This window comes from Phocoena sinus, chromosome 8 (genome assembly GCF_008692025.1).
Source record: "Phocoena sinus isolate mPhoSin1 chromosome 8, mPhoSin1.pri, whole genome shotgun sequence".
NCBI lineage: Eukaryota > Metazoa > Chordata > Mammalia > Artiodactyla > Phocoenidae > Phocoena > Phocoena sinus.
In genome coordinates, this window is record NC_045770.1 from 47,483,394 (window position 1) to 47,496,167 (window position 12,774).

Consider the following 12,774-nt stretch of genomic DNA (forward strand, 5'->3'; position numbering starts at 1 on the left):
CTTAATTCACTCTATATGACAGACTCTAGGTCTATCCACCTCAATACAAATGGCTCAATTTCGTTTCTTTTTATGGCTGAGTAATATTCCATTGTATATATGTGCCACATCTTCTTTATCCATTCATCCGATGATGGACACTTAGGTTGTTTCCATGTCCTGGCTATTGTAAATAGAGCTGCAATGAACATTTTTGTACATGACCCTTTTTGAATTATGGTTTTCTCAGGGTATATGCCCAGTGGTGGGATTGCTGGGTCATATGGTAGTTCTTTTTGTAGTTTTTTAAGGAACCTCCCTACTGTTCTCCACAGTGGCTGTACCAATTCACATTCCCACCAGAAGTGCAAGAGTGTTCCCTTTTTTCCACACCCTCTCCAGCATTTATTGTTTCTAGATTTTTTGATGATGGCCATTCTGACTGGTATGAGATGATATCTCATTGTAGTTTTGATTTGCATTTCTCTAATGATTAATGATGTTGAGCATTCTTTCATGTGTTTGTTGGCAGACTGTATATCTTCTTTGGAGAAATGTCTATTTAGGTCTTCTGTCCATTTTTGGATTGGGTTGTTTGTTTTTTGTTATTGAGCTGCTTATAAATTTTGGAGATTAATCCTTTGTCAGTTGCTTCATTTGAAAATATTTTCTCCCATTCTGAGAGTTGTCTTTTGGTCTTGTTTATGGTTTCCGTTGCTGTGCAAAAGCTTTGAAGTTTCATTAGGTCCCATTTGTTTATTTTTGTTTTTATTTCCATTTCCCTAGGAGGTGGGTCAAAAAGGATCTTGCTGTGATTTATGTCATAGAGTGTTCTGCCTATGTTTTCCTCTAAGAGTTTGATAGTGTCTGGCCTTACATTTAGGTCTTTAATCCATTTTGAGTTTATTTTTGTGTATGGTGTTAGGGAGTGATCTAATCTCATACTTTTACATGTACCTGTCCAGTTTTCCCAGCACCACTTATTGAACAGGCTGTGCTTTTTGCACTGTACATTCCTGCCTCCTTTATCAGACATAAGGTGACCATATGTGTGTGGGTTAATCTCTGGGCTTTCTATCCTGTTCCATTGATCTATACTTCTGTTTTTATGCCAGTACCATACTGTCTTGATTACTGTAGCTTTGTAGTATAGTCTGAAGTCAGGGAGCCTGATTCCTCCAGCTCCATTTTTCGTTCTCAAGATTGCTTTGTCTATTCGGGGTCTTTTGTGTTTCCATACAAATTGGGAAATTTTTTGTTCTAGTTCTCTAAAAAATGCCAGTGGTAGTTTGATAGAGATTGCATTGAATCTGTAGATTGCTTGGGTAGTAGAGTCATTTTCACAATGTTGATTCTTCCAATCCAAGAACATGGTATATCTCTCCATCTATTTGTATCATCTTTAATTTCTTTCATCAGTGTCTTATAATTTTCCACATACAGGTCTTTTGTCTCCTTAGGTAGGTTTATTCCTAGATATTTTATTCTTTTTGTTGCAGTGGTAAATGGGAGTGTTTTCTTGATTTCACTTTCAGATTTTTCATCATTAGTGTATAGGAATGCCAGAGATTTCTGTGCATTAATTTTGTACCCTGCAACTTTACCAAATTCATTGATTAGCTCTAGAAGTTTTCTGGTAGCATCTTTAGGATTCTCTATGTATAGTATCATGTCATCTGCAAACAGTGACAGCTTTACTTCTTCTTTTCTGATTTGGATTCCTTTTATTTCCTTTTCTTCTCTGATTGCTGTGGCTAAAACTTCCAACACTATGTTGAATAAGAGTGGTGAGAGTGGGCAACCTTGTCTTGTTCCTGATCTTAGTGGAAATGCTTTCAGTTTTTCACTGTTGAAGACGATGTTGGCTGTGGGTTTGTCATATATGGCCTTTATTATGTTGAGGAAAGTTCCCTCTATGCCTACTTTCTGCAGGGTTTTTATCATAAATAGGTGTTGAATTTTGTCAAAAGCTTTCTCTGCATCTATTGAGATGATCATATGGTTTTGCTCCTTCAGTTTGTTAATACGGTGTGTCACGTTGATTGATTTGCGTATATTGAAGTATCCTTGCATTCCTGGAATAAACCCCACTTGATCATGATGTATGATCCGTTTAATGTGCTGTTGGATTCTGTTTGCTAGTATTTTGTTGAGGATTTTTGCATCTATGTTCATCAGTGATACTGACCTGTAGTTTTCTTTCTTTGTGACATCCTTGTCTGGTTTTGGTATCAGGGTGATGGTGGCCTCGTAGAATGAGTTTGGGAGTGTTTCTCCCTCTGCTATATTCTGGAAGAGTTTGAGAAGGATAGGTGTTAGCTCTTCTCTAAATGTTTGATAGAATTTGCCTGTGAAGCCATCTGGGCCTGGGCTTTTGTTTGTTGGAAGATTTTTAATCACAGTTTCAATTTCAGTCTTGTGATTGGTCTGTTCATATTTTCTATTTCTTCCTGATTCAGTCTTGGCATGTTGTGCATTTCTAAGAATTTGTCCATTTCTTCCAGGTTGTCCATTTTATTGACATAGAGTTGCTTGCAGTAATTTCTCATGATCTTTTGTGTTTCTGCAGTGTCAGTTGTTACTTCCCCTTTCTCATTTCTAATTCTATTGATTTGAGTCTTTTCCCTTTTTTTCTTGATGAGTCTGGCTAATGGTTTATCAATTTTGTTTATCTTCTCAAAGAACCAGCTTTTCATTTTATTGATCTTTGCTATCGTTTCCTTCATTTCTTTTTCATTTATTTCTGATCTGATTTTTATGATTTCTTTCCTTCTGCTAACTTTGGGGTTTTTTTGTTCTTTCTCTGATTGCTTTAGGTGCAAAGTTAGGTTGTTTATTCGAGATGTTTCCTGTTTCTTAAGGTAGGATTGTATTGCTATAAACTTCCCTCTTAGAACTGCTTTTGCTGCATTCCATAGATTTTGGGTCATTGTGTCTCCATTGTCATTTGTTCCTAGGTGTTTTTTAATTTACTCTTTGATTTCTTCAGTGATCACTCCGTTATTAAATAGTGTATTGTTTAGCCTCCATGTGTTTGTATTTTTTACAGATCTTTTCCTTTAATTGATATCTAGTCTCATAGCGTTGTGGTTGGAAAAGATACATGATACAATTTCAATTTTCTTAAATTACCAAGGCTTGATTTGTGACCCAAGATATGATCTATACTGCAGAATGTTCCATGAGCACTTGAGAAGAATGTGTATTCTGTTGTTTTTGGATGGAATGTCCTATAAATATCAATTAAGTCCATGTTGTTTAATGTATCATTTAAAGCTTGTGTTTCCTTATTTATTTTCATTTTGTATGATCTGTCCATTGGTGAAAGTGGGATGTTAACGTCCCCTACTATGAATGTGTTACTATCAATTTCCCCTTTTATGGCTGTTAGTATTTGCCTTATGTATTGAGGTGCTCCTATGTTGGGTGCATAAATATTTACAATTGTTATATCTTCTTGGATTGATCCCTTGATCATTATGTAGTGTCCTTCTTTGTCTCTTCTAGTAGTCTTTATTTTAAAGTCTATTTTGTATCATATGAGAATTGCTACTCCAGCTTTCTTTTGGTTTCCATTTGCATGAAATATCTTTTTCCATCCCCTTTCTTTCAGTCTGTATGTGTCTCTAGGTCTGAAGTGGGTCTCTTGTAGACAGCAAATATATGGGTCTTGTTTTTGTATCCATTCAGCCAATCTGTGTCTTTTGGTGGGAGCATTTAGTCCATTTACATTTAAGGTAAGTTTCGATATGTATGTTCCTATTCCCATTTTCTTAATTGTTTTGGGTTCGTTATTGTAGGTCTTTTCCTCCTCTTGTGTTTCTTGCCTAGAGAAGTTCCTTTAGCATTTGTTGTAAAGCTGGTTTGGTGGTGCTGAACTCTCTCAGCTTTTGCTTGTCTGTAAAGGTTTTAATTTCTCCATCATATCTGAATGAGATCCTTGCTGGGTAGAGTAATCTTGGTTGCAGGTTCTTCTCCTTCATCACTTTAAATATGTCCTGCCAGTCCCTTCTGGCTTGCAGAGTTTCTTCTGAAAGATCAGCTGTTAACCTTATGGGGATTCCCTTGTGTGTTATTTGTTGTTTTTCCCTTGCTGCTTTTAATATGTTTTCTTTGTATTTAATTTTTGACAGTTTGATTAATATGTGTCTTGGCGTGTTTCTCCTTGGATTTATCCTGTATGGGGCTCTCTGTGCTTCCTGGACTTGATTAACTATTTCCTTTCCCATGTTAGGGAAGTTTTCTACTATAATCTCTTCAAATATTTTCTCAGTCCCTTTCTTTTTCTCTTCTTCTTCTGGAACCCCTATAATTCCAATGTTGGTGCGTTTAATGTTGTCCCAGAGTTCTCTGAGACTGTCCTCAGTTCTTTTCATTCTTTTTTCTTTATTCTGCTCTGTACTAGTTATTTCCACTATTTTATCTTCCAGGTCACTTACCTGTTCTTCTGTCTCAGTTATTCTGCTATTGATCCCATCTAGAGTATTTTTAATGTCATTGTGTTGTGCATCGTTGTTTGTTTCATCTTTAGTTCTTCTAGGTCCTTGTTAAATGTTTCTTGCATTTTGTCTATTCTCTTTCCAAGATTCTGGATCATCTTTGCTATCATTATTCTGAATTCTTTTTCAGGTAGACTGCCTATTTCCTCTTCATTTGTTAGGTCTGGTGGGTTTTTATCTTGCTCCTTCATCTGCTGTGTGTTCTTCTGTCTTCTCATTTTGCTTATCTTACTGTGTTTGGGGTCTCCTTTTTGCAGGCTGCAGGTTCGTAGTTACCGTTGTTTTTGGTGTCTGTCCCCAGAGGCTAAGGTTGGTTCAGTGGGTTGTGTAGGCTTCCTGGTGGAGGGCACTAGTGTCTGTGTTCTGGTGGATGAGGCTGGATCTTGTCGTTCTGATGGGCTGGTCCACATCTGGTGGTGTGTTTTGGGGTGTCTGTTGCCTTATTATGATTTTAAGCAGCCTCTCTGCTAATGGGTGGGGTTGTATTCCTGTCTTGCTAGTTGTTTGGTATAGGATGTCCAGCACTGTAGCTTGCTGGTCGTTGAGTGAAGCTGCGTGCTGGTGTTGAGAAGGAGATCTCTGGGAGATTTTCGCCATTTGATATTATGTGGAGCTGGGAGGTCTCTTGTGGACCAGTGTCCTGAAGTTGGCTCTCCCACCTCAGAGGCACTGCACTGACTCCTTGCTGCAGCACCAAGAGCCTTTCATCCACACGGCTCAAAATAAAATGGAGAAAAAGTAGAAAGAAAGAATTAGGAGAAGTAGAAAGAAAGAAAGAAAGAAGGAAAGGAGGGAGGGAGGGAGGAAGGAAGGAAGAAGGGAAGAAAAAAAGAAAGAAAGAAGATAAAGTGAAATAAAATATAGTAAGATAAAATATAATAAAGTTATTAAAATAAAAAATAATTATTAAGAGAAAAAAACAAAAGAACGGACGGATAGAACCCTAGGACAAATGGTGGAAGCAAAGCTATACAGACAAAATCTCACACAGAAGCGTACACATACACAGTCACAAAAAAGAGGAAAAGGGGAAAAAATAATAAATCTTGCTCTCAAAGTCCACTTCCTTAACTTGGGATGATTCGTTGTCTATTCATGTATTCCACAGATGCAGTGTACATCAAGTTGATTGTGGAGCTTTAATCCGCTGCTTCTGAGGCTGCTGGGAGAGATTTCCCTTTCTCTTCTTTGTTCTCACAGCTCCCAGGGGCTCAGCTTTGGATTTGGCCCCACCTCTGCGTGTAGGTCGGTGGAGGGCATGTCTGTTCTTCGCTCAGACAGGACAGGGTTAAAGGAGCCGCTGATTCGGGGGCTCTGGCTCACTCAGGCCGGGAGGAGGGAGGGGCACGGAGTGCGGGGCGGGCCTGCGGCGGCAGAGGCCGGCAGGACGTTGCAGCAGCCTGCGGCGTGCCGTGCGTTCTCCCGGGGAAGTTGTCCCTGGATCCCAGGACCCTGGCAGTGGCGGGCTGCACAGGCTCCCCGGAAGGGAGGTGTGGATACTGACCTGTGTTCGCACACAGGCTTCTTGGTGAGCGCAGCAGCAGCCTTAGCGTCTCATGCCCGTCTCTGGGGTCCGTTCTTTCAGCCGCGGTTCGCGCCGGTCTCTGGAGCTCAGTTAAGCAGCGCTCTTAATCCCCTCTCCTCGCACACCAGGAAACAGAGAGGGAAGAAAAAGTCTCTTGCCACTTTGGCAGGTCCAGACTTTTTCCCGGACTCCCTCTCGGCTAGCTGTGGTGCACTAACCCACTGCAGGCTGTGTTTACGCTGCCAACCCCAGTCCTCTCCCTGCGCTCTGACCTAAGCCCGAGCCTCAGCTCCGAGCCCCACCCGCCCTGGTGGGTGAGCAGACAAGCCTCGCGGGCTTGTGAGTGCTGGTTGGCACTGATCCTCTGTGGGAAATCTCTCCGCTTTGCCCTCTGCACCCCTGTTGCTGCGCTCTCCTCCGCGGCTCCGAAGCTCCCCCCCTGCCACCTGCAGTCTCCGCCCGCGAAGGGGCTTCTAGTGTGTGGGAACCTTTCCTCCTTTACGGCTCCCTCCCACTGGTGCAGGTCCCGTCCCTATTCTTTTGTCTCTGTTTATTCTTTTTTCTTTTGCCCTACCCAGGTACGTGGGGAGTTTCTTGCCTTTTGGGAGGTCTGAGGTCTTCTGCCAGTGTTCAGTAGGTGTTCTGTAGGAGTTGTTCCACGTGTAGATGTATTTCTGATGTATCTGTGGGAAGGAAGGTGATCTCCATGTCCTACTCTTCCGCCATATTCCCCCTCTCTCTATATAAGGTTGCTTTTTAAAAACTTTGTTATTGGTGACTACGGTTTATCTATTTATTCATTTTTATTTTTGTCTGCTTAATCAACATGAAAAAAATCATGTTTTTCTATCAGCTATTGAAAATTTTTTATCTTCAGCTCATTGAGTACTGCCCCTCCCACATTATTGCTATATGCTTTCTTGTACTTCTCTTAGACATGTGTTGGCCTTGATCATTCTAATCTTCATATCTCTTTTCTTTGTTCCTTTTTATCTCTCTGTATTCCATTCTGGATAAGAATCTTATATCTGTTTTTTTCTCCCCCTCTTCATTAGTGCTTCTGTGAATGTTGTCTAATCAGTTTTCTGACCAAAGCCATTGAGTTCATTCAGTTAATTTTGATAATGCATATTCTTCATAATTAAATTTCTCTTTGATTCTTTTCCAAATTTTCCTATGTTTTTCTTTTTTTTCCCATATATATATATATTTTTTCACAGTATGATAATATACTTAACATCATTTCTCACAGCAAGGATACACATGGTGCCTGACCATGCAAATATTCCTGATAATTATCAAGTAGTCATACCTAACAAAAGTCTATATTGATTTTGAATTCAAAGTTTATAAGTAGAATTGGACAAGATTACAAAGCTATTTTCATTGAACTCTTAGGAATCCTAAAACCATCTTTTAAAAAAATCATTACTAAAATTCATGCTGAAATAATAAAATGATTCTACTAGGAAACTGTGTCCTTTAATGATAAGTATTTGAAAGAAGTCCTATGTTTTTCTTCATGCTGTCCTGTTTCTTCCTTATGGTTTTATAACTTCCATTATCTTTTTAATCAATTTAAATTCTGTTATTTTAAAGTCTATTTCAGATTGTTCTCTTTCTCAGGTTCCTGGGGTGCTCATCCTTCTGTTTGTTGTGTCTCCTATCTTTCATGGTGGATTATTTTCCTGTGTGTTTTGTGAATTTAGATTTTAAATGATAAGTTTTAAAATCTATGTTTATTTATACTATCCTGAATGTAAACATGAGGTTTCTGGAGCAGAGATCAAAGCTATTATTTCTTTTTTTTCTTATTTCTTTATTTCAGTGCTATTATCTCTTTTATCAGTAACTGCATTAGTTCTCCTTGCCCGACTTGTTTCCTCCTTCTAGGGTGAGGTGATGAGAGCCAAAGTCACTCTACATGTACTGAAGTCTGTACTGCAGGAGAGAAACTCTTTAGTTACAATTATTCCAGTTTATATAGGATGGTTTAAATAGCTGTCACACTCCCTTCCAGAGAGAGGGTGAGAAACCCAATCTCTCTAATGTAAGTAAGAAGAAAAGAAAGAGAAAGGGAAGTTTTCTGGGTTCTTACCCTTTGGAATGTAAATACATGTCTCCAGAGAGAAGATAAGACTACTTACTGTCTCTGGGCTTACAATGCCTAGAATATCTCTATGTCTCATCCCCCATGAAAGCTAAACACATACTCCCAGGAAGGTAAATCTCTCAGAAGTTTTCTCAGTCATCATTTAACTTCTAAGAAGTGTTATCTAACTCAGCATCCAGTAAAATTTGCTCAGAAAGCCCTAACCATGTAGAAACATGAAAATACTCATTTCCTGGCAATAACATCTTCAGTGGAACTCTTTTTTTTCACTCCTATGGGAATCCCACGTGGCCTAGCTTATAAGAATTTTTATCCAAAATTGTTTTGCTTTTGCTTCTTCCAAGTACCCCAGGGATATCACTGGGCCAGGAGATATATATATATATATATATATATATATATATATATATATATATATATTTAAGTTATTGGATTGGGGATTTCTGTTAATAAACAGGCAGTTTAATTTGGTTTCCATACCTTTGTAATTTCCCATCTGAGACACTTTACCTACCTTGTGGATATCTGGGGAGAAAATGTTCCAAGCAGAAGGAATAGTAAAGGCAAAACTTGTGAGTGTTAGAAGGACCGTGTGGCTGGAGGGTGGGTGAGTGACGGGCAAAATGGCAAGAATGAAGTTAGAGAGGTAGTGGGAAGGTAGCAGGAGCTTGTAGGGCTTTGGATTTTATGCCAACTGATATGGGAAGCCACTGGATGGCTTGGTGCCGAGAAGGGGCATAATCTGACTTTTGATTTAAATGGGTCTCTTTCACCGTTGTGTTAAAATGGGTTATATAGATGGATAACTGGTAGGATTATCATGTTCAGTACTGATTCCCTTCAGCCTGTAAGAGAGAAGGTGACTTCCTTTAGAGCTCCGTGGAAACCAAATACTTAAGGCAATCAATCCTGGTAGAATGCTTTAGTGGCAAAAATAGGTCACTAGCCTGCCACATCATATAATAGCAGCTACAAGCCTTATACCCTAACTCCTACAGGAGAGGCTGCTGAAGAATGCCAATGTTGATGGAAGAGGGTTGAAGGCCAAGTTTCTGCCATGACATGATTACTATATTTGGATCCCTCTGTGATCATACCAGGGTAGAGATTGGTGCCTTCCTAATTAGGTACCTTAAAAGTTCTACAACTCAATGGCTAGAGTTTGATGTCCAGTCCTGTTTGATCCGTGTTTGTTACCTCAGAATTCAATGGGCAAAGAGGATCTCATGCTAACGCACATGCTTGTTTCTTTTGCTATAAATTTCCTGAAGTAAAAGCTGTTCCAGGAGGCCTGGTGTTTGATTGTTTGCTCTTGTTTTCATGACAAAGACTCAAAGGGTGGGATAGGGGTGGAGTATGGGTAGGAGCAGGGAGAGCAATAAGGTAGTTATTGAAATTACTCAGGTGAGAGATGATGGCTTCTTTTACCAAGATGGTGGGGTAGAGGGTGGTAAGAAGCAGTTGTATTTGAGCTATATTTAGAAGGAAGAGCTGTTAGGATTTGCTGATGGAATGAAAGTGAGAGAAAAAGAAGAGTTATAATAATTTCATGGTTCTTGTTTTGCCCAGTTGGAGAAAACAAGTTTCCATTTATTGAGGTGGGAAGAGTATGCACACTCAATAAATGTATATTGAATGAAGTAATAAAGGGAAATGAATAGAAGATTGAAAAATGTGTATAAACGTAAGATCCTGTACCATCAATATGTTGTTGGTAACTAAACTAAAAGCTTAAAAAGAAGGCAGGGTCTATTTCGTTCACCACTGCATATCTAGCAATGAATATAGTACCTTGTATATAATGCAGTCTGTCTATATCTGTTTTTCTGTCTGTATCTCTGTCTCTGTGTATATATGTATATGTATTTTGAATAAATGGATGAATGTAGGAATGAAGAGATGGATGGATGTGACTGACATGCTTTGCTCTTTAGGCGCTGCAGAAATGTCACAGCGAATACTGATTGTATTGTCTTGATACCAACGTAAGTCCTTTTTTGGTTTGGGCGAGGCTTATGTTTTGTCCTTGTACTTGTGCGTATGGTCTTAGCACAACATTATAACTCAATGAGATTAATTTTTCAATATTCAGTACAGCAAATATTTTCTGTCCAGAGGAACTTTATTGTGCAAATACTGCAGAAAACTACAAATTATCACTCTGTTTTTGTCTTCTCCTGATAATAATAATCCTTTACCCTTAAAAAAATTGCTTAACATTTAAGAGTACATTCACAATTGTATGAGACATGCAGGATGGGTGTTATTAATAGTTATTTTAGTTAATAGAGATCTGAAATCAGAAGTATCTTGCTCTAGGTCACAGAACTAGTAAGCTATGATGCCATGATGTAAATTGAGTTTATTCAGCTAAACAATTCTGCCTCTTAACCAGCTGTGGTGGTGGTAGCGTCGGTATGTGAAACTAAGTACTTTGTGTTGGGCACAAGAGAGCTATGACCAACCCAGGCAGGTGATATAGCAGAGGACAGAGGTGTGAATCCTGGCCTAAAATTTCTTTAGCAAGTTATTTTATTCACTTCTCTAAGACTCAATTTATTCATCTGAAGAATGGGTACAAATCTACTTTCTCAAGGGTTTCTCTGAGAATTGAATAAGATAGTGTATTAAATACATAGTATAGTACTTGCCTTACAGTACATACCAAGATAATAGTACCTGACATTATTATTATATGCTCAAGCCCTCTCCATTGTCACTCTCTGTCTCTAGTACCATCAGTACCAATATCTGGGGGTGATTTTTGTTTTCTTTTTTATTTGCTCCACACATACCTCATTTCTGTATCTTCCTTTTCTCTCTCCTTAACCTTTCATGGTATATTAATCTACTGTGAATCTTCTGCTGTTTTCTATTTCTATAGACATTATCTATTAATGACACTTCAGAATTCTGAGGGATGTTTAAGAAAAACACAGTATTGCCTAATTTTCTCCTGACTGAATTTTCATTTTTTACCAGTTTGCAGTTTTTTAAAAAATTAATTAATTAATTAATTTAGCTGCACCGGGTCTTCAGTTGCGGCATGAGGGATCTAGTTCCCTGACCAGGGGTCAAACCTGTGACCCCTGCATTGGGAGCACGGAGTCTTAACTGCTGGACCATCAGTGAAGTCCCCCAGTTTGCAGTTTTTATTGACTGATTAAATTATCAATAGTATGAGGCCCCTGAAACAAAGAATGTATCCAATCTTTGGTGTTCTATAGATCATCTAGATTGTTTTTTATTCTTAGCTCCAAAGTATGACCCACTCCAGTCCCAAATTCTGCATGTGGTGAATGATCTAACTGGGATATTTTCCTCATCAACTTTGGCAATACTGTCCATATCCTTTCAGTTCAGTTCAGCAAACGTTTATTGAGCTCCTACTGTCAGTTAGCAATTGCATCATCTGCAAGTAGAGACCTCAATATTGTGCTTGAAGAAAAAAAAAAAATTTCCCCTTCAAAACAAGAAGTCCAGAGGAAAACAAGCCAGAACTGATACAATGATTCCATTATTCCCTCAATTTCCCAGCTTCCTACCATCTTTCCAGTCCACTGTTCACAGCATGTGGCTTTTGTCTTCATGCCTGTCATCTCATGAAGCAAGATAGCTACTATTCCAGTGTCACGTGCAAATTGCAGCCTAGAAGTTTAAGAAATAAGGGGAAAAAATTGCCAGTATTAAATGAGGAAAACAAAATCTTGTGTCCATTGTTCAGAACTGAATCACAGTCACAAAGCTCCTCTATCTGAAAGGCAGGAAAAAAAAAAAAAAAACAGGAAAATGGATTTGGGATAGGTAACTGGCAGTATTTGTTACTTCCCTTTTCCACAGTCTAGTAAAGGAGAAAAACAGAAATTATTATGAAAAGATGTGGTAATATTGACAAATTGATAATAATAGTCGAAATGTAATATGATGGGAACACAAAAGAGGAGGGGAGGGACTAACTTAGCTCTCAGTTCAATTCACCAGCAGTTATTAAATGCTAGATTATACTCTTGGAGATGCAAAGAAGAGTAAAACATTTCTTCATTCTGGGGAGGGTATTAGTCTGCTAGGGCTGCCATAACAAAATACCAGAGACGGGGTGACATATGACAGAAATTTAATTTCTTACAGTTCTAGAGACTGAAAGTTCAGGCTCAAGGTGCCAGCAGTGTTGGTGTCTGGTAAAAGCTCTCCTCTTGGGTTGCAGAGAGCTTACTTCTTGCTGTCTGCTCACATGAACTCTTTGTTCTCAAGGAGGGGGAGAGAAGAAATTCTTTGGTATCTCTTCTTATAAGGATACTTACAGTATCAGATAAGGGCTCCACCCTTGTGACCTCATTTAACCTTAATTACTTCCTTAGAAGCTGCATCTCTAAGTACAGTCCTACTGGGGGTTAGGGCTTCAACTTATGAATTTTGGGAGGACAGAGACATTCTGTCCAAAGCAGGGAGTTATCACATGCTAGACTGACATGTCCCCTCAGCAGTTTCCATCACCTTTCTGAGGCTGAGTATGGTTTGGAAAAGTGAAGATAGTAGAGATATTGGAGGTAAAAATCAGGGAATATTTTTCCTTGGTCTAAGTAAACACAATAAAACCATTAAAAAATACCTGAGTCCCTCTCATCTCTGGCCTCCCTAGTTCCAGGTGCTCAAGGACT

At 39.0% G+C, this 12,774-nt stretch overlaps 1 protein-coding gene across 1 annotated transcript in view; it reads left to right on the top strand.

Annotated features, from left to right (window-relative positions):
• DLG2 (discs large MAGUK scaffold protein 2) overlaps window positions 1-12,774 on the top strand; it is a 2,048,212-nt gene that overhangs the window by 95,712 nt on the left and 1,939,726 nt on the right. The gene's annotated exons all lie outside the window — the stretch shown is intronic.